Source organism: Neofelis nebulosa, chromosome 1, assembly GCF_028018385.1.
Source record: "Neofelis nebulosa isolate mNeoNeb1 chromosome 1, mNeoNeb1.pri, whole genome shotgun sequence".
NCBI lineage: Eukaryota > Metazoa > Chordata > Mammalia > Carnivora > Felidae > Neofelis > Neofelis nebulosa.
The window spans coordinates 21,397,403-21,422,660 of NC_080782.1; the positions used below are offsets into that span (position 1 = coordinate 21,397,403).

Consider the following 25,258-nt stretch of genomic DNA (forward strand, 5'->3'; position numbering starts at 1 on the left):
AGGTATTAAAAACCTTTTACATGATAAAAAGCTGAAGGACTAGAGAATGTTTAACTTAGAAAAGTTAACATTCTGGTGATGTGAGAAGTCCATTCAAATATCTGAAACCATCCATCATGGAGTAGTGTTCTATAGTTTAAGAGATAAGATTGGAATGTATGGGTGGAAGCTTCAGGAAGTCAAATACTGGCTTAGTATAAAAACTTTTTGTTTCTTTACTTGTAGAACTGTCCAAAGATGTAATTGAACTACAGTGACTTGTTTTTTTAACTTGTGAATTAGAAAAAAAATGGTAGATTTCCAGAACAGTTGCAAAAATATACGAGTTCCACATATTCTTCGCCATTAACAACTTCTGTAACCATAGTATAATGATCTGAACTAAGACTAAAACTAATAACAAGAACAACAATGATAATATTGATAGAATATTATGAACTAAACTATAGACTTTATCTGGAATTCACTTGCTTTTTCCACTGAAGGCTTTTTTTTTCTTTTTCAGGATCTAATTTCAGATCTCACATTACATTTTGTTTTCATGACTCAATGACTTGTAATATCTAATGAGGCCTTGTATTATTACTGAAGTGATGAATTAATGCCTATATTAATTAATATAATGCCTATATTGTTAGCTGCATTTATTATAATAATTTTATATTAATTAATTGTGACTGTTTTGTAGTAAGGCAAGTTCAAATTTATATGGATACATCAGTTTGGAATTTTGACTGAATGGCACAGTAAAATTATTACAAATGATACTGGCAAGAATGTACTTATGTAGAGTTCTCCAAGATCCTCTTTGATAACACTGTAGTGATTAAAATACATAGTAAGAATATGAAAGTACTGATGCACAAAATTATGCAGGAGTCTAAGTACAAACTTCTGGATATTGGATTTAAATATTAATTTCATGTATCTTAATGGTTATAAAATATTTCACCACTTCTACTTAAACAGCTGGTCAGGCTCACTGTATCTTATTTATGTATTTAAGTGTGATATAAATAGGTGGAGAAAGTTGATAATACGATAAGCTGAATATATTAAAAAAATTCTTTATCCATTAGTGGTTATTCTAAAACTTTTCTGCCTGAGAACTTGTGTTGTTGAGACTATAGACCCAAACCTCATTGCCTTTGAATCCGTAACCTTGTTAGGTGGATGAAACTATATGGGCAGCCTAACAATATGTATTTTTTAAATATTTATTTGCTTTCTTGGTTTGGCTAAAAAGAAATCGGGGCTCTAGAAAGAATATTAAGATGAAATCATTATTAAACAGTATGGCATACACCTAAAAAATATGAAATTTGTACAGTATCCCTCCAAAGTGTTAATGCCTGTTTGAATTGAGAATGCTAGGTTTGGATTTTTTTTTAATATAAATTATTGTCAAGTTAGCTAATATACAGTATATACAGTTTGCTCTTGGCTTCGGGGGTAGATTTCCATGATTAATTGCTTACATACATCACCCCATGCTCATCCCAACAAGTGCCTTCCTCAGTGCCCATCACCCATTTCCCCCTCTTCCCCCCCCCACCCCCCATCAATCCTCAGTTTGTTCTCTGTGTTTAAGAGTCTCTTGTGGTTTGCCTCACTCTCTGTTTGAAACTATTTTTCCCTCCCTCATGGTCTTCTGTTAAGTTTCTAAATTCTTCATATGAGTGAAAACATAGGATATCTGTCTTTCTCTGACTGACTTATTTCACTTAGCATAATACCCTCCTCACTCTCTTTTACCTAAAAGTATGTTGAATGGTGCAGTGCTTTTATGACCAAGAAGCAAACTAGTTATGTAGGATGGAAATTTTGAACAATTCAGAGTAGTTACTTTTCCCATTATATATATGTATATATTATAATATAATAATTATATATATATAATATACAAATAAAAGATTTATATATATATAGAGAGAGAGTATTTAGGAAAGTCTGTTCTCTTCCTAAAGTTTCTTGTCTTTTTTAAAATTTACATATTCTGTGTCAACATATGTCTGTAAGGTATTTCATTGGTGACAGTTTCATCAATCAAAGCAAAAGAACCTCAATATGATGCTGAAACTCAGAGTCAGAGCCATGTACTCACATGTTCCTGTCCATGTAAAAAGCTGTCTTCCAGGGATTATACTTTGATGAGTCTTTGTTTTGTCTAATTAACTTCTCTTATAATTGTGACATTGGAGGAGAATTAGCTAAAAGTTGTTGAGTTAAAAGATACTGATAATAATGTAGTTTTATCTCATTGAGATATGTATAACTTTTAAAACACAGTCTGACTGTTGGGTTTTACCAAATGAATCTTATTCAAAAGGGAGATATAGTTGACCCATACATGACACTCTACTGACTGGGTCTTACATGAATATGTTCCTGTGGAAGTTAAGCTTCCAGTTTTGTTATATGAGAATCTTGGGAGAATTAGAATAAAAATCCACGTTCTGAGATTTCTTTGTCATGTAATATGACCTTATTATGAGAGAATTTACTTAATTGCTATAAAAAATGTTCATATAAACCTGTTCTCTAGAGGGACATTAAGGAGTAAGATGAACTCTTTGCATCCTTTCGTACAAACCCCCCCGATTTTGAGAGTTACGGTGTTTTCATGATCAGTAATAAAAATCGTTCTTATGACAGATCCATTTACCTACTTTCTCATTACCTATTCCTCCTACTGTGTAATTTACTCCTTATATATCATGCTTTACTTCTTACCAAAAGCTCTTATTTGCTTCTATTTTGTTGGCAGTGGAATTGGAGTTAAGTGCTTTTTCCCCAAAATTGGCCCTCTGAAACCACTCCTTAAAATCTTCCACATGCCTTTTTTTTTTTAATATGAAATTTATTGTCAAATTGGTTTCCATAGAACACCCAGTGCTCATCCCAACAGGTGCCCTCCTCAATGCCCATCACCCACTTTTCCTTCCATCACACCCCCCCTGAAATCTTCCACATTCTTGGGGCACCTAGGTGGCTCAGTCGGTTCAGTGTCCAACTTCGGCTCAGGTCATGATCTCATGGTTTGTGGATTTGAGCCCCTCGTCGGACTCCATGCTGACAGCTCAGAACCTGGAGCCTGCTTCGGATTCTGTGTCTCCCTCTCTGCCCCTCCCCTACTTGTGCTCTGTCTCTCTGTCTCTCAAATAAATAAGAATTTTTTTTTTTTTAGAAAAAGTCTTCCACATTCTTCTTTTGTATCTCTTCTGCGCATATTCTGAGCCTGCTTTTGTCCTTCAATAAAATATCTGGATAATCCTGATTATAGAGCTCTCTATGATTAGTGCTGGAATATAATACTATCTTCCTCTCTGATTTTATTTATTAAGACACTATTTTTATCCAGTAAGAAACTAGGAGATGTTTTATCAATCAGTTCCATGAATGTATCCTCTCTCCATTCCACTGTCCTTGTTCTTCTCTATACTTCCATAATTTTGCTATGCTCTTTGCAATACCTCTTGTATTGGAGCTCCACAAATAACCCTCATTTTGAAGATTTGTTAGTAGGATTCACAAGACTCTGTATATAATTACACTAACTACAAAGGTTCATCACAGTGACATAGTAGGAGTGTATAGTCAGATGATAATGGAAAAAGGCATGGTTGAATTCTAGAGGAATTTGTGTTCATGCTGTTTTATGCTCTCACCCTCCTATGAGTGCTCACAGAGAGTATTATTCTTCAAGCAATGAAAATGCGCCAACATGTATGTGATGTTTCTAAAGGGAAGCCCACTAGAGACTCAAGGTTTATTATTGGTAGGTAGTCACATAGGCACCTTCTACCTAAAATTTATCAAAATTCCAGACTTCCAGATTAGAAGCAAGTATTGAGTATAAATCTTTTGCACAGTCTAGGCATGATGAAACATTATCATTTAACCCTCTCAAAATCCCAGTTCTGAGCGTTTGATCCAAAGAACAACCTTCCAAGCAATCTCAAACCTAGTATGTTTACTCTCTTCTGTGTACTCTCCAACTTATTTTCTATTATAATTGTTTTGTCGAATCCATTTTCTACAAGGCAGAAAAATGGTTTCCTAGCCATGAATTAAATTATGGTCTTAAATCCTTGAAGTCATTCCAAAGATCCCTTGTAGGGATGTTTTGTAGATAAGATCAGATGTAGGAGATCAGTTTGGTAGCATCCTTCTCAGGGAATTATTTTGATGTATCCAGGTATTTTTTGCCACTTACACTATGATCATTTTTCAGCTCATACATCCTCTACCATTGTTGGAGGTGTTTTAAAAAAATATGTCCATACCTGTGTGTGTGTGTGTGTGTGTGTGTGTGTGTATTTTTCCGTTTAGTACAGAGTTGACAGACATTCTGTAAAGAGTCAGATAACCAATATTTTAAGCATGGCAGGCAATGCAGTCTGTGACAATCATTCAACTTTGTCATTTTAGCAGGAAAGCAACCATAGACAACAGGTAAAGGACTGGGAATGTGTGTTCCAATAAAACTTTATTTACAAAAGCAGTTGATGAGTTAGATTTAGACCACTGGCAAAGTTTACTGACCCCCAATTTAATGCAGATGAACTTAATCACTTACATTACTAAACCACAATCTCTACACATATATACTATTTTCAGAATTATTCCAGACTCAGATGTGTTTTATTTTAAGGAGTTATAACTAGAAAGGAAAGAAGGTGGTAGGATATAAGAGGTATTTTTATACAAACCTCCTCTGTCACACTAAATTTTTGTGTTACAGTTTGAGGGAAAACTTTTTGCTATGTGTATAGAGATGTTTGGTTTAAATGCTCACTTCCCTCTCATCTTATAGGAGTGGAGTAATAGATATTTGGGCTTAATGAGATTTTTGTTATTACATGAATGGCACAGTTTGAACAAAGTAAGTGTAAGAGAACCCAGATAGTTGTCTATTACCAAAGAAAGACACAGGGCATTTAAGAATAAGGCTCCAGAGAAATTGTTCTCACTGCCACTTGAGCTATCAGTGGTTTTTCCATTTTGGCTGCACATTATAATTGTTCCAGAAATTATGAAAATTTTTAATTAATTCATCTAGAAATAAAAGATGATATTCACCAAAGATAATATCTTAGCATCTTTTAAGGTACTATCAAGATGCAAAATTAGAATTGGTAAATTGTGATGTACAATGACATATTTCTACAATTCATACATAAGATAGCTAACTATATATAAAACAATACAAATTAATCACCACACCAGAAAATTAAGAGAAATACAGATTTCTGATTCCCATTCTGGTTCACATTTAATAGAGTGATGTGAAATAGAAAGATTCTGAGATAGAGATATGTTTGTGTTTTCTTAAACAGGCCATTGGCGGGGAATGAAAGAGGGATTGAGAATGATTGCACATATGGTTCTGGAAATATTTGTAGAGTAAAATAAATGGACAAATGATGATGCTAAAACCGAAATAACAACAACTGTGTCAATATTGTGGACTGGTAAACAGTCTATTTGCTTGTATCTAAACAACTCTACTGGTAGAGTAGGCCACATTAACTATTTAGTTATTTATATATATTTAAAATAATACCTATAGTAAAGGTACAGTGAAACTAAGTAATCATGAACCCAGAATTCCATATTCGCTTTCTGTATCCTACAATTTGCAGTCAGATAGTTAGCAGTCACTTAGGCTCGCTCTGTCATTTGAGGACCTCACAGTTTACACAATAGATGCTTTGAGCCTGCTTAGAACAATCTTGAGAGACTTTACCATATATATTTAGCATCTAGGTTAGCAGTCTAGAAATGTAAGGTCTAACCAGTGTTACTAATATGATAAATTCCTGCTCTGTTTGTATTTAAATACAGAGAAGTTTTAGTGTTCTTTATATTCAAGAAATTGGTTATATATCTCTTCAGTTAAACAGTCTTCCACCCCAAAGTGCCTATAATTATTATTATAAAGTAAAGTATTACTGTTACAAAGTAAAGGAAACAATATCAAGTTTCTTGCTAAGCAAGAACTTAAGAAGGCAGAAAATGACAGGGAAGTAATAATTTAAATAAGTTGATTAAATATATGTACATCATTCTGCTTTGGCAGAGACAGGAAGGGAAATAAGAGTACAGAAAAATAATGGCATAAAACTATCATTTGTTGGGGGAGGCGCCTAGGTGGCTCAGTCGTTTAAGCATTCAACTCTTGATCTCAGGTCAGGTCATGATCTCATGGTTCCTGAGTTCGGGCCTCGCATTGGGCTGTGTGCTAATGATATGGAGCCTGCTTGGGATTATCTCTCTTCTTCTCTCTCTGCCTTCTCCCCGCCTTGTTTGCACTCTCTGTCTCTCTGAAAACAAAGAAATATCATAGGATTTCACTCATACATGGAATTCAAGAAACTTAACAGATAAACATAGAAGGGAAGGAAAAATAAGATAAAAACAAAAAAGGGAGGCAAACCACAAGAGACTCTTAAATACAGAAGACAAACCGAGGTTGATGGGGGTGGAGGGGTGAGGGGATGGGCATTAAGGAGGGCACGTGTTGGGATGAGCACTGGATGTTATATGTAAGTGATGAATCACTGGGTTCTACTTCTGAAGCCAAGACTGCGCTGTATGTTAACTAACTTGAGAATAAAAAAAAAAAAAAGACTATTGTTCAGCCATAAATACATACATACATACATACATACATACATACATACATACATACATAAAATAACTTAATCATTTTGGAACGGTTTACTCCTAAACTAATTGCACTGATTCTGCATTTGCCCAACCTGCGTGTGGAAAACAGTCTTCTTTGGATTGCTTACACTGCACAAAAATGGAGAAGAAAGTTTTGTTCAGAAATGAATACAGAAATAAACCCCTTGAGGTAAATAAAGGTCCATCTGTCGTATAGTTCTTTATAAGGAAATCTTTAAAAAGGTTAAGGAATAAGAGGAAGTGGGAGGAGGAATAGAAAGAGGAGACAGACACGGAAGGGAATGGTCTGAGTTCGTAAATATTTGGAGTAAGAACAGGATAACCAGAGTCAATTCAAAGAAACCAAAGTGGAAACAAAGTGGAAGCTATTCTGATGCTATTTTGAAGGGTTCTGGATCTATAATTTCATGTACCAGAATGTGTTGTCTGTCAGAAGTCTTAACTCGGCATTCTCTAGAAGGAAGAAGGATAGTAAAGTTACTAATAGAACATGTTATTGAAATGAGATTAAACCAGATTGTTCTGTTGGCCCTTACTAGATTTATATCTTCCGTTGATGTTACTTACATAACTGTAAAGCCTCAGTTTCCATCCTGGTGAAAGGAGAGCAGCAACTTTTAATTTATTAAAATTTTCATTTATTAAATTTGTAATTTATAAACTGGTTGAGAAGATTGAATCAGATCATGCATATAAAATGCTGTTTAATTTTTCATATTATTTACTGCTGCTTCTGTCGTCTTACTCCAGTGTGACTTTAGTAAAGTCACAGGATTCACCATGTGGTTATTTCTCAGAACCCATAGTCACTAAATCTAAGCAAAGGAATGTGAGATGTATTTTGTCAAAGCAAAATGGCTTTCCAAAAACCACTGTCACTGTGTACATTTACAAATTTTGTTTCTTGGTTCTGCTTCTTGATGTAAGTAATTCTTGGAACATTGCCATATTAGTGACAACAATGTGGTTTACCAGAGTGATGCCATCTCCGTAAGGGAACCTATCAGTTTCTGATGGGGTCAGCAGAAGAATGTTTTTTACCCTATAAGCAATGTGTAGGCTTAGCATAATGAGATGAGATTTTATGAAAATATTTTCTCTCAAGAACAGATTTCCTGGTGACAGGAACAGCAGATTCCACAAATTTCCCCAAGTTTAACAGGAGCTATGCTTTGAAATTATATGGAAATATGATATTGATTTTTATGGTTGCTTGATGAGAGGGACTAGAAGTTCTACTATTTTAGAAAATATGAATATAATAAATCATTCAATTTAGTGTGACCATTTTTCTTTACCTCACACTTTTGTGGTTCTGTGCTTTGTAAATCCTGTGTTCAGTTATGTCTCATTCCTTTGTTTACTTTATTTTTAAACCTTATCTAGAGGGTGATGTTATGCTCATTGATTCTATATAATATAGAGATACAGAGAAGATAAAAGGATGTTTTAATGTTAGGGTTGTTTTAAATAAGATCACATCTTCGCAATCATTTTGAATGATATTTAGGATCCCCTGTTCTGAAAGTTATTAGAAACCCTTTTATATTGCCTTTAGGATATTAAGGAATAGAAAAAGAGATAGCTTTTCATGGGCATTCTCGTAGACTGAATGTTTGTGTGCCCCCCAAAATTCATATTTTGAATTTTGAAGCCCTAATTCGCAATATGATGGTATTAGGAGATGGTGCCTCTGGGATATAGTCCGGTGTAGATGAAGTCATTGGGGTGGAGCCCTCTCAATGGAATTAGTAACTGTATAAGAATAGGTGTGAGAGAGCTCTTTTCCCTCTGATATGTGAGTACACATGGCAAAGACTTCTGTCTGCAGATCCAGAGTGCTCTCACCAGGAACCAGACTTCCCGGCCTCCAGAACTGTGAGAAATAAATGTCTGTTGTTTAGGCCAACCAGTCCTTGGTGTTTTGTTATAATAGTCTGAGCTAAGACAATTATATAATAATTGTGAACCTTAAAACAAACAAGCAAACAAAAAAACCTGAATCACAGGAACTTCCTCTGTTGGCATATTGAAATATTTAATTTTTAAACAATGGGAAACCTGCTTGTTTCCTACCTCCTTAATCTTCCTCAGCAATATAAACCAAAGGAAAACTAAAGTCAAAACTTCAAATGCCTATGGAGTATTTAAGTAAAATCTTATCACTTAATGTTGATAATTAAATCAAATGGAGTATACCTATGGATGAAGTGAGACCATGGGCTAATAGGACTTTTTTAGCAAGGGTATCATTTGGGTATGACTTTTATTCCTTATACGTCAAATTCAAGCTTCAAAATTTGAGCATATATAGCTTTCAAATTAAAGTGTATATTTAAAGAGATGTATATATGTGTGTGTATATATATATGCATAATTATAGTTATGTACATATACAAATATGTATTTAATAACCTGGAATATAATAAGTATCAAAAATCAGAACTGCTTTAGCATGAAGTGACTATAGCAAGATATTAAAAATATCTATACCAATATTTATGACCTAGATAAATAAGCAACTGAAAAGATTAAGAAATTTGAAAAAAAATAAGTAATTACTAAGATTCCAAAGGGGGAATCTTTTTAAACTAGATTAGAAATTAGTAAATAAGTAGAAAAATCACCTTTTAAAGTGTAATTTGTAGTTATTTCAATAATTATTGAAGTGTCTTTAAATAAGAGAGCAGAAACTCTGGAAAGCTAAATTTCCTTCAAAGATATTAACTTGAAATGAGTATGAAAGATTTTTATTTCTATAATAACTTAAACACCATTTTGCCAATGCAAAAAGAAAAAAAAAAGAGACTTTAAATGCAGCTTAAGCACAAAGATACACTCCAGGCTACTGAGAAAAGTCTACTTAATTTTATTGATTTTTCTCCTTCAGTTTAAATTCCCTAGTCCCCATGGTCTTTTATCATTTTTATTCAGAGGTGAATATGAGGTCAAAATTCAATTTTACTATATCTTTTATATTATCATTTATAATCATATCATGGAATATTGAATATCATTAGCTACCCATTGAAAGTTTTAACCCAAGAACCCAGCTTAGAATATTCTCTAGAAGAAATTGAAGTTCCCATTTATTTTATACAGCTTGTATATTTTTAAGCATATGCAATAATTTCTGAGGGAGAAATACAGTAACTTCAGCAGTATTTACTGTTATTAAGCTATGAGTGGGTTTTAAAAAGCTTAGCTGACTTTTGACTTACATTTCTTAAAAATACATAACTGTTGTAGAATGCTGGAGATAACTCTTCCTATGCATACATTGTGCCACATTCCACAAAAGGTTGTATGCTATTTCAAAAAAAAAAAAAAAAAAAAAACAACAACCCAAAACTTTTTTGGTCATGTATGAAGGCATAAAAGATTTAAGAGAGGCCACTCCCTTACCACTTGAGTCAGTTCTGGATTTAAGGATTGGCAAAAATAAGCATTCTGATGCACACGTAAAATATGCAGAAAATGAGTTTTACCTTAGTTATTTGTAGGCGTCAGCCTAAGGAATATTCGTGAACACACATTCCTGTGTCTCCCTACCGCATACCCTTATGGGCAGTCACTCTCCCACTTGGTTGCCAGCATGAGTAGAGTGGAGTCTGTAATCTCAGGGTAAGACTAAGCTTTTCAGATTTCTTGTAGCCCAGCCACATTTCTGAATAATTCTGGTATATACTTTTTAATATAAACGTTTTCAAAAACTTCTTTGTGATGAGTTGTTTTACCCACATGTAGCATCATAGGTCCTGGTTTGAGATACTTCTTATGCAATCAATGCCATGTCACTGCATTATCTAGTCATTGTACACAGCCGGTCACACCACAAGTAGATAATGTAAGCTTTAACAATTAGGAAGGATGGATAATGAGACAATACGGGGAAAAATCATTTTTGAGTAAAAGTCCATTCAAAGCACGAGATAGACTGATGGATATTATCATTGATTAGGTTCTATATCACATTCAGTGTAGAATCAAAGAATATCCACAATTATCTCAGAAGTCTTTGAAAAAAGTCCTTCTCCTTTCTAACGATTTATCTCTGTGGGAATGGATTTTTTTTAAGCCATTCCACCAAAATAACATGGTATAACATTGAAGGCAGAAGCAGATACAAGAATCCACCTGTCTATAATGAAGGGAGACATTAATGGAAATGAAGCCATTCTTCTCACAATTTTTTTGTACTGGAAATGTGTCTGAAATTAAAAAAAGGTTATTGATGTTAACACATGCTTGGCTTATCACGGTTATTTTTAAATAAATAATCAATCTCCATTTTAATTTCAGGTATGGTAATATTACTAAAAAAATTTCACATCATCATAATCTCTGGGTTTTCAATTGTTTTTAAGAGTATAAAATATTTCTGAGAAGAAAATTTGAGAACCACTGCTTTATAATTAAAACCTTTCCACTTAGAAAACAAAGACGGTGTCTGTTTCATTTTTATTTTTTTTTTCAACGTTTTTTATTTATTTTTTTGGGACGGAGAGAGACAGAGCATGAACGGGGGAGGGGCAGAGAGAGAGGGAGACACAGAATCGGAAACAGGCTCCAAGCCATCAGCCCAGAGCCTGACGCGGGGCTCGAACTCACGGACTGCGAGATCATGACCTGGCTGAAGTCGGACGCTTAACCGACTGCGCCACCCAGGCGCCCCTGACGGTGTCTGTTTTAGATGGTGTCTGTTTTAGATGGTGTCTTTAGTAACATAGCCTGGAATTTTACAATGTTCCTTACTGTTTTGTTTGTTTGTTTGTTTGTTTGTTTGTTTGTTTGTTTTTAAATCTCTTCCATTTGATCTTTTGAGGCTTGCCTTAATTTTAGGGGGGACAATCTACTTTTTTTAACCTCTCTTCCTAATTATGCCAATGCAACTTCTATCTCTGGTATCTTACCATCTCTTCCTTGATATATTGTAGTTTACCTTTTAAAAGTGTTTGTATAGGACACAGCTTCATTATGACGTTTGTGTAATGATGGCATGTTTGTTGACAATATTAACGCACCCAAAAGCAATATTATTTTTCTTGGTAAGAATGCTTCATATTTCACAGTTTTTTAAGTTCCTTTTTATTTTTGAATTTATATTGTTTATTTTTAACTTATTAATATTTATAAAGACATTTTCCCCTGAACCACCTATTAAAAAAAAAAAAAGTTTGTGTTGTGGGGGGCAGGAGGGGGAGGGTAGAGTGATATTCTTGACTAATTAGGAAATTCCTTTAAATTTTTTTTAAAAATCTTTATTTATTTTTGAAAGAGAGAGAGAGAGAGAGAACCGGGAAGGGACAGAGAGATGGAGACAGAATCTGAAGCAGGCTCCAGGCTCTGAGCTCTGAGCTGTGAGCTATCAACATAGAGCCTGACTCAGGGTTCAAACCCAGGAGCAGTGAGATCATGACTGTGAGCTGACTGAGACACCCAGCCACCCCAGGAAATTCCTTTTTTTTAAAAAAAATAATAAGTCTAATGTTTATTTCTTAAGAACAAGTTGACTTCATGAGCTCTTTTTTAAAACAATGCAGCTTCTCTTTAGTGCCATGAGAGACACTCTTATTTTGCAAGTATGAATTTTCTGTATGATCACTTGTTTCAAAATACTTTTGATTCAAGTGAGTGTCATTTGCTTAGAATCTCTATTTCTATATTTGTGAAGAAAGAGCTTTAGGATTTGCAGTAGGATCCAAAGAAGAAATTCACTGTGATTTTAGAAAAGTATCAATTGTGGTGTTTTTTGAAGTATAATATTCTTACACATGCCTATTTTCTACCCCCAAAAATGGTATGCTTGCACTTGAGGTATGTTTTTCAATGGTCATGTTATATTTAATTCATAGATTTATGTGGAAAAGCCAATAGATGAAATCCTTTTATGTATACAGTATGTATATGTATCTCAATTTGTTGTTTCAGATTTTTCTATAGAATGAACTATCATTTTGAATTGCACTTTTGATTTCAACGCTCACAAGTGTTTCATGTCAAATTTTATTGTAAGTGTATTTCTGGCATTTGAACTTATATTTATCTATTATTTTTGTTCAAGTAAATGTATGTCAAATGTTATGACGCACAATACAAAATAATGTTTTCTGAGATTTGTTTTTAGATTTGACGTGATGTCAACCTTTTGTACTCCCTTGCTAACAGACATTCTATTTTATATTTAAATATAGTAACCTCTTACATATTATTTAAAGTATGTATATATACATATATATATACATAGACAAATGTGTTTTATGTGCATATATCTATATATATTTCTTTTATACATCAGTGTGTATATATGTATTGATTTTATAAACAAGAGTTTAGATTTTCTACATAAATATATCTTACTATCTATTTATCCTAATATTTTTGTATATTTATTTATACCTTGATGGACTACTGGTTACGTTTGTGCTTTTCACTTATGTTGAAAATTTTATAAATTCAAAGAAAATGAAGAATTATATAATAGAAATTAGTGGAGCTTAAACTTACTCATTGGTGTTATATAGATATTTGAATCATAAAAATAAATATTTCTTAGTTATTTGACATTTTCTTCTTCATGAGCTTGCCAATCATAGCTATGCTTTTGGGAAAATACTCCCATTTCTTTATTTTTCTAACATAAAACATGCAGATACCACACCTACACCTTTTCTTTCATTTAAAATTCTTGTCTTATTCGATACGACTGCAAAACTGCATCACCCTCTGACTTTTTAATCTTTAGATGGCCTTAATGATGGTTCCTTGTGATTTCCTGTCAGATATAGAATATGTTTGGTCAATTCTTAAATAATTATGTTTCGAAGTTGTGTATGTAATGTCCATGTCAGATACAAATAACACTGTCCTCCAATAAGTGGCGTCTGTGACTGCTCAAGAAACCATTAACTTGGTTAGATAACATGTTCTGCCTCCTGCCATCTTGAAGGTCATGCTGATTTTATTGATCTGGTTTGCTATTTCTTCCCATTAACTTTTCTTTTAAAGGCAATTGCACTGAAGAAGAAGCAGTATTCACTGACAGCTTTCAGCCCCATGTCACCTATGGAGATCTTTACTTCTCTGTGGTGTTTTCGTGGTTTAGGTTGTTAATGAGCTGTCTTCTGCAGGCTGATTGTCAGTTCATAATACTATGCTGATTCGGCAAAGCCATCCCTAATCTCCTTCTCTTCCTTACAAGAATGGTTATCAGTTTTCTAGAGTTTCTTTGTTAATAATATCTGAAGGAGTTGTTATGATGCCCTTGGCTTATTGGACTAGAAAGTTTCTTTAGACAGACTAAGAAATGAGCAATCTATCATGGCCTTCTGAATATTTGTTGCCTTTTTGTACATAAGTATATAAAAATAATTGATTAAATTCAGTCTTACCCTGTACTTTTCTAAACTTTTATGGTGAAGAAAAACAGTCTGCTATTGTATTCATGTAATATTCAAGCAATGAGTAGCTAACATAGCACATAGAAATATGCTTTTAAAAGTTAATGCCAGGCTCTGCAAAGATCTTTGAGGAAAGTTCATATACAGATGCTTTGCTGATTAGAGCCAGTTATCTTTTACACTCTGGTATGCATTCAAGGCAAGAAATGGTAACTCTTCAAATGTATTGACATTTTATTGCAAATTTGATTGTATACTTGTGTGAATGTGTTAATTTTGACATTTTGAAATGTGACGTTTCAATAATTTAAAAATATATTCTGTTGGAGCGCCTGAGTGGCTCAGTGGGTGAAGTGTTGGACTCTTGATTTCAGCTTAGGTCATGATCTCACAGTCGGTGTGTTCGAGCCCCGGGTTGGGCTCTACACTGACAGTGTAAAGCCTGCTTGGGATTCTCTGTCCCTCCCTCCCTTGCTTCTCTCCTGCTCACTCTCTCTGTCTCTCTCTCAAAATAAATAAACTTTAAACAAAGTTTAAAAAGGGTGTGAAAAATGTTACATTAATGCGCCATAAAAAACTGAAATGCTGACATAAATTAGTGAAGGTTTTTATAGGCTATATACCTATCAGTTGGCTTCAGTTAGATGATTCTAGTGAATATTCCTGATGTACTACCTACATTCTCTTTACCTAAAGTTGTAACCATCTGCAAGGTGCAGGTAATGGCTTAAGTTTGTAAACTTATACAGGAATTGTCCTTGGCTGAGAGAAGCCATCTGGAAAGATATCCACCCCAACTCTTAGAGTCTGTTATATACTTTTTTGACTAGGCAAAAAAAGTCTAGGCTTTTGTAAATAAAATAAAGAATAAAATGTATTCTATTTTGTAAGGTTAACATTAGGACGTGTATGTGTGTGACATCAGCGTCTGATTTCTACTATAAATACATTTATTTTATTTTATAGAAACCTGATTATTTGAATATTTTCTTTAATTGACATTTTTAAACATTTTTTAAAATTTTAATTCCAGGGGCGCCTGGGTGGCGCAGTCGGTTGAGCGTCCGACTTCAGCCAGGTCACGATCTCGCGGTCCGTGAGTTCGAGCCCCGCGTCGGGCTCTGGGCTGATGGCTCGGAGCCTGGAGCCTGTTTCCGATTCTGTGTCTCCCTCTCTCTCTGCCCCTCCCCCGTTCATGCTCTGTCTCTCTCTGTCCCAAAAATAAATAAAAAACGTTGAAAAAAAATTAAAAAAAAAATTTTAATTCCAGTATAGTTAACATTCAGTGTTATATTGGTTTCAGACATACAATGTACTGATTCAACAATTTTATACAATACTCAGTGCTTATCATGGTAAGTAAACTCTTTAATTCCCATTAGCTATTTCACTGATCCCCCCCACCCACCTAGCCTCTGGTAACCATCAGTTTGTTTACAGATTTTTTTGTTTTTGTTTTTGTTTTTTTTTAAATTTGGATCCAAGTTAGTTAACACATAGTGTAATAATAATTTCAGCAATAGGATTTAGTGATTCATTACTTACATATAACATCCAGTGCTCATCCCAACAAGTATCCTCCTTAATGCCTCTCTCCCCTTTAGCAGTTTCCCAACCCAACACCCTACCAGCAACCTTCAGTTTGTTTTCTGTATTTAAGAGTCTCTTATAGTTTGTCTCCCTCTCTGTTTTTATATTACTTTTGATCTCCTTCCTTATGTTCATCTGTCTTGTATCTTAAATTCCATATGAATAAAATCATATGATATTTGTCTTTCTCTGACTGACTTATTTCACTTAGCATAATACCCTGTAGTTCCAGCCATATTATTGTAAATGGCAAGATTTCATTCTTTTTGATTGCTGAGTAATATTTCAGTGTGTTTGTGTGTGTGTGTATATATATATATATATATATATATATATATATATATATATATAATCTCTTTATCCATTCATCAGTTGATGGACATTTGGGGTCTTTCTATACTTTGGCTATTGTTGATAGTGCTGCTATAAACATTGAGATCCATGTGCCCCTTTGAAAAAGCACACCTATATCCTTTGGATAAATACCTAGTAGTGCAATTACTGGGTCATAGGGTAGTTCTATGTTTAATTTTTTGAGGAACCCCCATACTGTTTTCCGGAGTGGCTGCACCAGTTTCAAGAGGGAGAGAGAGAGAGAGAAGAGAGAGAGGGAGAGTGAGATCCTCTCTCTCCGCATCCTCACCAACATCTGTCATTGCCTGAGTTGTTAATTTTAGTCATTCTGACAGGTGTGAGGTGGTATCTCATTGTGCTTTTGATTTGTATCTCCCTGATGATGAGCCATGTTGAGCATTTTTTCGTGTGTCTGTTAGCCATATGGATTTCTTCTTTACAAAAGTGTCTATTCATGTCTTTTGCCCATTTCTTCATTGGGTTATTTGTTTTTTGGGTGTTGAGTTTGATAAATTCTTTATAGATATTGGATACTAACCCTTTATCTGATATGTCATTTGTAAATATCTTCTCCCATCCTGTCAGTTGCCTTTTAGTTTTGTTGGTTGTTTCCTTCACCATGGAGAAGCATTTTATCTTGATGAGGTCCCAGTAGTTCATTTTTGCTTTTGTTTCCTTTGCCTCCTAAGACATGTCAAGTACGAAGTTGCTGTGGCCAACGTCAAAGAGGTTGTTGCTTGTTTTGTCCTCTAGGATTTTGATGGCTCCATGTCTTACATTTAGATCTTTCATCCATTTTGAGTTTATTTTTGTGTATGGTGTAAGAAAATCATCTAGGCTCATTTTTCTGCATGTCGCTGTCCAGTTCTCCCAACACCATTTGCTGAAGAGACTCTCTCTTTTTCCATCGGATATTCTTTCCCACTTTGTCAAAGATTAGTTGGCCGTATGTTTGTGGGTCAATTTCTGGGTTCTCTACTCTGTTTCATTGATCTATGCGTCTGTTTTTGTGCCAGTATCATACTGTCTTGATACTACAGCTTCCAAATACAGTTTGAAGTCCGGAATTGTGATGCTTCCAGCTTTGGTTTACTTTTTCAGGATTGCTTTGGCTATTCGGGGTCTATTATGGTTCAATTCAAATTTTAGGATTGTTTGTTCTAGCTCTGTGAAGAATGCTGGTGTTATTTTGATAGGGATTGAATTGAATATGTAGATTGCTTTGGGTAGTATTGACATTTTAACAATATTTTTTCTTCCAACCCATGAGCAAAGAATATTTATCCATTTTTTTGGTGTATTTCTTCAGTTTCTTTCATTAGCTTTCTATAGTTTTCAGTGTATAGATTTTCCACCTTTTTGGTTAGGTTTATTCCTAGGCATTTTATGGTGCAATTGTAAATGGGATTGATTCCTTGATTTCTCTTTGTGCAACTTAATTATTGGTGTATAGAAATGCAACGAATTTCTGTGCATTGGTGTTATATCCTGGAGCTTTGCTGAATTTATGGATCAGTTGTAGCAGTTTTTTGGTGGAATCTTTTGGATTTTCCATTTAGAGTATAATGTGAAAGTTTGACTTCATACTCACCAATATGGATGCCATTTATTTCTTTGTATTGGCTAATTGCTGAGGCTAGAACTTTCAATACAGTGTCGAATAACTGGCAAGAGTGGACATCCCTGTTGTGTTCCTGACCTAAGGGGGAAAACTCTCAGTTTTTCCCCATTGAGGATGATATTAGTGGTGGATCTTTTACATATGGCTTTTAAGATCTTGAGGTATGATCCTTCTATCCCTAATTTCTTGAGAGTTTTTATCAAGAAAGGATGCTGTGTTTTGTCAAATGTTTTCTCTACATCTATTGAGAAGATCATGTGGTTCCTATCCTTTCTTTTATTAATATGATGTATTGCATTGATTGATTCGCAGATACTGAACTAGCCCTGTATCCCAGGAATAAATCCCGCTTAATCATGGTGAATAATTCTTTTAATATATTATTGGATCCAGTTTGCTAGAATCTTATTGAGAATTTTTGCCCCATGTTCATCAAGGAAATTGGTCTGTAGTTCTTTTTACTGGAGTCTTCCTCTGGTTTTGGAATCAAGGTAATGTTGGCCTCATAGAAAGAGTTTGGAAGTTTTCCTTCCATTTATATTTTTGGAACAGCTTTTAAAGAATAAGTATTAACTCTTCTTTAAATGTTTGGTAGAATTCCCCTGGAAAGCCATCCAGCCCTGGATTCTTGTTTGTTGAGTTATTTTTGATTACTGATTCAATTTCATTACTGGTTATGAGTCTGTTCATTTTTTCTATATCTTCCTGTTTCAGTTTTATTAGTTTACATGTTTTTAGGAATTTTTTCCATTTCTCCCTGATTGACCAATTTGTTGGCATATGATTGCTCATAATATTCTCTTATTATTGTTTGCATTTCTGCAGTGTTGGTTGTGATCTCTCCTCTTTCATTCTTGATTTTATTTATTTGGGTCCTTTCCTTTTTCTTTTTGATCAGTCTGGGTAGGGGTTTATCAGTTTGGTTAATTCTTTCAAAGAACCAGCTCCTGGTTTTATTGAAGTTGATATCTGTTTTTTGATTTTGATATCATTGATTTCTGCTCTAATCTTTATTATTTCCCTTCCTCTGCTGATTTTGGGATTTGTTTCCTTTTCTTTTTCTTGCTTTTCAGGTGTAAAATTAGGTTGTGTATTTGAGATCTTTCAAAATAGGAGAGCTAAAGAGTTTCCCAGACAAACCAAAACTAAAGGAGTTCATGACCACTAAACCAGCCCTGCAAGAAACTTAAAAGGAAACTCTTTGAATGGAGAAAAGATAACAAAGCAAAAAGGACCCAAAGCAAAAAAGACTAGAAAGGACCAGACAACACCACCAGAAACACCAACTCTATAAGCACCACAGTGGCACTAAATTTATATCTTTCAGTACTCACTCTAAATGTCAATGGACTAAAAACTCCAATCAAAGACACAGGATATCAGAGTGGATAAAAAAATTTAAAAAACCAAGATCATCTATATGCTGCTTACAAGAGACTCATTTTAGACTTAAAGACACCTTCAGATTGAAAGTAAGGGGATGGAGAGTTTTATCTCAATGAACTTGTGTTTCAAAACCCTACATTTCAGAGACCCCAGAGGCTTGGACCTATGCTCTCTGGGTGAGGGTCTCACTGAACAATAGGTGGGTACCAGCTTGCCCCAGAAAACGTGGAGCAATTGCACAACGGCAGAAGTTCAGAGATTATGCTAAATCACAACACACAGCCAGCCTCAGGTTTTATCATACTCTGGCATCTTTGTGCCAATACCAGCATACGTAGCTGCTCTCCAGGGTCATCTGGGACCTTTGCCTGAGGGGAAGCCGTATGGCCTCTACCAAAGGTACTCCAAGCAGGAGAACTGCTTCTCCCCATGTGGCACATGGACCCCTCAGATCCTGCTGCCTGCTGCTAGGGATTTGCCCTACTTCTTCACCAGGGCACTGCCAGGCACTGAGCTCCAGAACCTCAGACTCCCTGTTCCAGTGTTTATAGAATCTTGGTGTTATTGAAACCCTCTCCTTTCTTCCCATCAGTGGTTTTGGGGAAAAGTTTTCTTGTTGAGTCCCTGTGTTTTCACTGTTTCTTTCTCCAGATACTTTCAGGGGAGTTCTTTTCTTGCACAATCCCAATGTGCTGCATTCTCCCCCTTTCTCTTTCTCTGTCGTCTCTCCACCAAAACAGCTCCCTACCCTTTCCCCCAGTTTTTCTCTCCCCCCAGTTCCCCTCTCCATACCGCGTACATGCCAAGTTCTATGGCTCAAGTTATGCAGATTGTCGTGGTGAGCCTCAGATCAATTTCCTAAATGTTCAAAATGGTTTGGTGCTGATCTAGCTGTGTTTCAGGGATGAGAAAAGCTCAGGGTCTCCATGCTGTTCTGCCATCTTAACTCTTCCTCCTTTGAGTGAATACATTTTAATCTAAAGTCTGTGAAAGTCTCCCTATAGAATATCTAATTAACTGGTATTTGGAAACCCCAATATTGACAGAATTAGCTTATTAAAAACAGATGCATGACTATAGGCATTTCAAGATAGTGGGTGCTTGAATTGGGAATTGTCTTCCCTTATCAGACTAGGGGAATTTTCTCAGCCCTAAGGAGATTCTTATAAGAATCATTTTGATGAACTATTAAAGTCTGAAGAGGATGTTTTCAACTAGATATTTCTCTGTATTTTTCCCCATATGCTGAAAACTTCAAAGAAGTTATCCATGTTTTTCCATATAATTTACTTTTATTTTTTTCACAGTGACTATTTCTGTCTTAATTATATCCTGAAAGATAGAGGTGTTATTTTTTACTTGTTCGTAATTATTAGACATTTTTTTTTAAATTTTGCTTTCTTCTTTATTTCCCAGAATAGATTGAACAATCCACATGTTGGCAAAATTAGTATTTTTGAAGATGTGTCATTTGTGGAATGCATTACACAATGTGTCAAACAAGTAGTTTCCTATCAAACAATTCTGAGATCACATTTCATACTATTTTTTTCAAGATTTTTGGTATCAAATTGATATCTTGTGTTATTGGGTTGCTGTCTAATTGTCCCTCATGTGCTTCCAGTTATTGTATATTGATTTCCATGTGTATGGTGCATGGTTTAACCTGCCCAGAACAGTTTTCTTTGCCACAAATAAGGAGAGAGACATTAGTTTTCTATGTTTGTATGTATTATCTTTGCCACAAATAAGGGGAGAGGCATTTTCTTCTGTGTTCATACCTAAGCTTTTCTTCTAGGCTATGTTCATATCTTCATGATAGAGCCACTTTAATAAGAGTAAGCCCTTTCCCTCTCGGTGAACAAACCCAAGTTCATGTGCTCCAAGAAAGAAGGGATAGCCACTCATAAGGGAATTTGTTTTCTAGGATATATGCTTGTTCATGGCTATCACGAAATTTTGTGGCTGATGGAATTTAAAAAAAATATTGGCAATCCCAATGTATGGGTTGTGTGATCACTTTGGGGGAAAGAAACAACAACAATTCACATAAATTTAGTATTAATAAATCTCTCATACATAACTACAATATAAATGTGGTTAGTAATGCTTCATTTTTCTCTTGGTATGACTCAGCTGAATAATGAAGGAGTATACACTCTCTTTGTTAAAGACCATTGAACATACATTCCTGATAATTGACAGATTATCCAAGATTTTACTCATTTTGTTGGAAAGGGAAGGGCAATGTCATACCAGATTAAGGAGCAGGATTCTATGTTTGGAATGAGAAATCATAAAGGAAATTAAAATCTATATTGCATGGTATCGTCTATCTCTGGCTTACATGTGGCAAAAAATGGTGGTAAAATGCTACCTAGACCACACTACTAATGAAAGGCAAAAGTATTTACTGATAGAAATATTATATGTATTAGGAAATAAGGTGGAAATAACCAAGAGAATGTTTCTACTCAAAACATTCAGTTGTAAGGCAAATTCATTTAAAGGAAACACTGGAATATGGATATAGAATTAGAAAAATGTCAGACCCAAATGTCCTGACTCATTCTTGGTTAAAAGGAAAAGAAACCACAGGTCACAAATTTCTTTTGCATGTGATGGCAAAGTTGGGAGGAAAAATGTTTACATAATACTGTGAACATAAAAAGTGTCAGAGTAATTACTATGCTTGGTTGCACAAGTAAGAGAGAAGGTTAAAAGGATGATTACATAAGGATAACTTCAAGTGAGATTAATTTTTGGAATTGAATCTATATATGTTCTGTAATCATGGCCATGAAATTGCCTTTAAGCCATTTATTCCAATAAAAAAATAATAATAATAAAGCTTTCATGTTATATTCTGCAGTTAGGTACAAAAAAAATGTGTGGAAAGATTCCATGGAAAGCAGCCATTACCTGTAAGGGTAAAATTAACTTCACTGTTTAATTCCAAATTTCCAGTAGTCACAGTGTTTGCAACGATGCCTGTTAGAGGGAATTTAGTTGAATCAAACATAGAACATCTCTGCTGTTGATTGATGACTTACTAAACATAAACTTACATTGATTACATTGATAACAATTACACATTTTCTTATTCTAAACACAAAACATTTAGTCACTGGCTTAAGTGTATCTTTAAAATTAAAAGAAAATAAATTGATGCTGACTAGATACACACAGCATCATACTGAGGAATTTCTCTTCTATAGTTTTCTAAATAACTTATGAGTAGATGATAAATTTTTATTATTAGCATTTTTTGATTCAACTAAGAGAAGCATATGTTTTATCTCCTTTAATCTGTTAAAATGTTTGTTTTTATATGGAACCCCCCTTTCATGATAAACTTTCCTTGATATTGATGGTCATGTATTCAATGCATTGTTTGTATATTTGACCTAATATTTAAAAGAAAGATATAGAAGGGATTATGTTCATAATTGAGATTGGCCTATGCCTTTCCTTTGCAGTGGTGCTTTGTTCAGTTTGGTAAAAACATCACTTGGGTCTCATATAAGTTGGGTAGACTTCCTACTCTAGACTCTTGGTGAGAAATAAGAAAATATATGTTTCATGAAAGATTGTTAGAACTTGCCTATAAAATTGTTGGATTTAGTGCAGTTTGTATGGATTTTTCCCTCAGGGCATGTGCTGTGGGTTGAATAGTGTGCCCCCAAATTCATGTCCAACCAGGACCTCAGAAGGTGTCCTTGTTTGGAAATGGGGTCTTTTACAGATGTAATTTTACAGATGTAATTAATTAAGATGAGGTCATATTGGATAAGTATCGGTCCTAAATCCAAGGTCATTGATGTCCTTATAATGAAAAAAACTTCACAAACATTAGTTTTATAAGCTTCTTAGATAACCCACTGTATCCCAATTTGTTTTCACAAATGCTAAAATGAAATTGTATAGTATTCATAAAAATAAGGTCATTCACATAAATTTAAAACGTGTCTTTTCTTTTCCTTAAAATGTTATCTTCATATAAGAACACTGATTCTTTATGTTAACATTTGAGACACATGGCTTAGACAAATTTTAAAGCAAACCAAAAACATTGTATTGATAAATTTGATGTGTTTGGTAGACAAGACCTTATAATATGTGGAAGCTATGGGAGAAAATGTTAAAAGTGATTAGTAGTGGAAAAGTTGTGAAACTGGTCAAGAAAGTAAGCTATTCCTAAGTATATTTTTTCATAATTTCTCCCAAAGATTATCATATCAGTACTTAAAATTTTGATGTCTCCTATCCAGTTTCCTGAAACCATGGACTGCACAATTATACCACTACTGAGAACATTAAGAAAATAAAATACAATGGATTAAATTCAGATTTCTCTTGTGTTGAATGACATCTTTACTAGTGGCTTAAATTATTGCAACCATAAAATGAGTCAAAAAACTTTAAACATATTGGAGACAGACACGATTTCATTAATAGGTTTAATTATTAATTAACTTCATTAACAGGTTTTGATTTATAAAGTTTAATCTAGAGCTAAAACAATAAAAGTTACAAGTAAAAACCAATAATTTTCTTCTAGTTTTTTCAAACATTTTCTAAGAAGTTTTTTATAATCTGCTCCGTGGAAAACATCATGTGAAGTCTTTATTGTGTAAAGTTTTCTTTAACTCAAATTTTAGACTTATCTTGGAATATAGATGAATTTCTGTTAAAAGTTAGATTGGGAAAATCAATCAATTTCACATATGCTACCAAGCAGTCATTAAATTGAAACCCATCTATCTTCCATTTTATTCTGGTATCTTAAAGTGACATTTCTTTGAACAATTTCTTTTCTTCTAGCAATTTTAGTTAATATTTCCCCCTTGACTACTTTTAGTTTCCGTCTTTGAAACTTTATCATTGTTAGTTTGCAATTCTTCATTCTGTGTTTATTTCAACTAACTTTTAGAATCGTTTTGGACTAATATTCCAAATAATACTTGGAGAAAAAAAAGAACATAACACTACAATACAACAAAACAAAAACATATCTCAGTAAAGGTTTCTATGTCCTAGCAATACTATTCATCTTTTCAAAACAACACTCTATTGAGAACTCATTCTCTTGAGGGAGCACTTGTAAAGAATTTTTGCAACCCACAAGCTAAGTTCCAATATTTTATTTTATAGCAAGAAATAAGGTTACGAAAAGTCCAAGTCAACTTGTATCAGCGAGTAAACTACTGTGATGTGTAAAACATGGCAAGCCAGACTTCCTCATCTAAAACTTTTTGTGTAATAAGAAAGTAAAACCAGATCTAAGTGTCTGAGTATTTTTATCTAAGCACAGAACCAATTATAGCATTTTGAGGTTATGAGAATCTTTTGCCTCTTTATTTATTTTTTAAAAGAAAAATATTATTTTTAAAGGAAAGCTCAACATTCTTTGTTTTGTACTTTTTTAAAATTTTTTTATGTTTTGTACTTTTTTAAATCATTTTAAACTTGATATTTTTCTTCCAAAGGTAGTATATTTAGTTACATATGGATACATGTAGAGATGTATTATTATAGTGTGAAGAGATCATAGAGATCATAGAATTCACATCAGGCATACATTACATGTGAATGTGAAGCACATTAATCAAGAAAAATATAGTTGTCTAAAGTGTCTCAGGTATCTCTGCCTGTATGTACGTTACTGTCTCTCTGTTCCTCTACTCATTCAATATCAAACTCGTGCCCTCTCAACCTTTTATGCTATAATCCAATACATATTATAACAAATTTGCTAGGAGTTCATAATTAAACAAGACAGTCTTACATCATCATGGAGCATCCAACCTAATGAAAAGAAAACATATTAATGTTAAAAAATAAGTAATATATAGTATAATGATAAGTAAAATTAAAAAAAATTAATAAAACATGGTGATGATTAGGGAGGGGGGTGTTGGAGAGATTTAAAGAGATGTTCAGGAAGGATTTTCTGAGAGCTGAAACATGAATGATGACAGGGAGTAACCATGCAAAATGTGGATTAAAGAGATTGAGTAGAGACAGGAAACACAGGTGAGAACTGGTTTACCTTAGGGGTCACAAAGAAGCTAATGTGTTGTATTCAGAATGAGGAAAACAGATGGTGTTAAAGGTAGATTTTGCACTGTAGTGGGGGTTTCTGGATGGTCTGAGGCAGAAAGGATGAGTCGGTATCAACTTTTTTGCGTTATGTAAAAATGGATCCTATCAG

At 34.1% G+C, this 25,258-nt stretch overlaps 1 pseudogene; it reads right to left on the reverse strand.

The window, feature by feature from the left end:
• Positions 1-19,834, reverse strand: part of LOC131514164 (small ribosomal subunit protein uS3-like) — a 52,606-nt pseudogene extending 32,772 nt beyond the window's left edge.
• Positions 19,835-25,258: the final 5,424 nt, after the last annotated feature.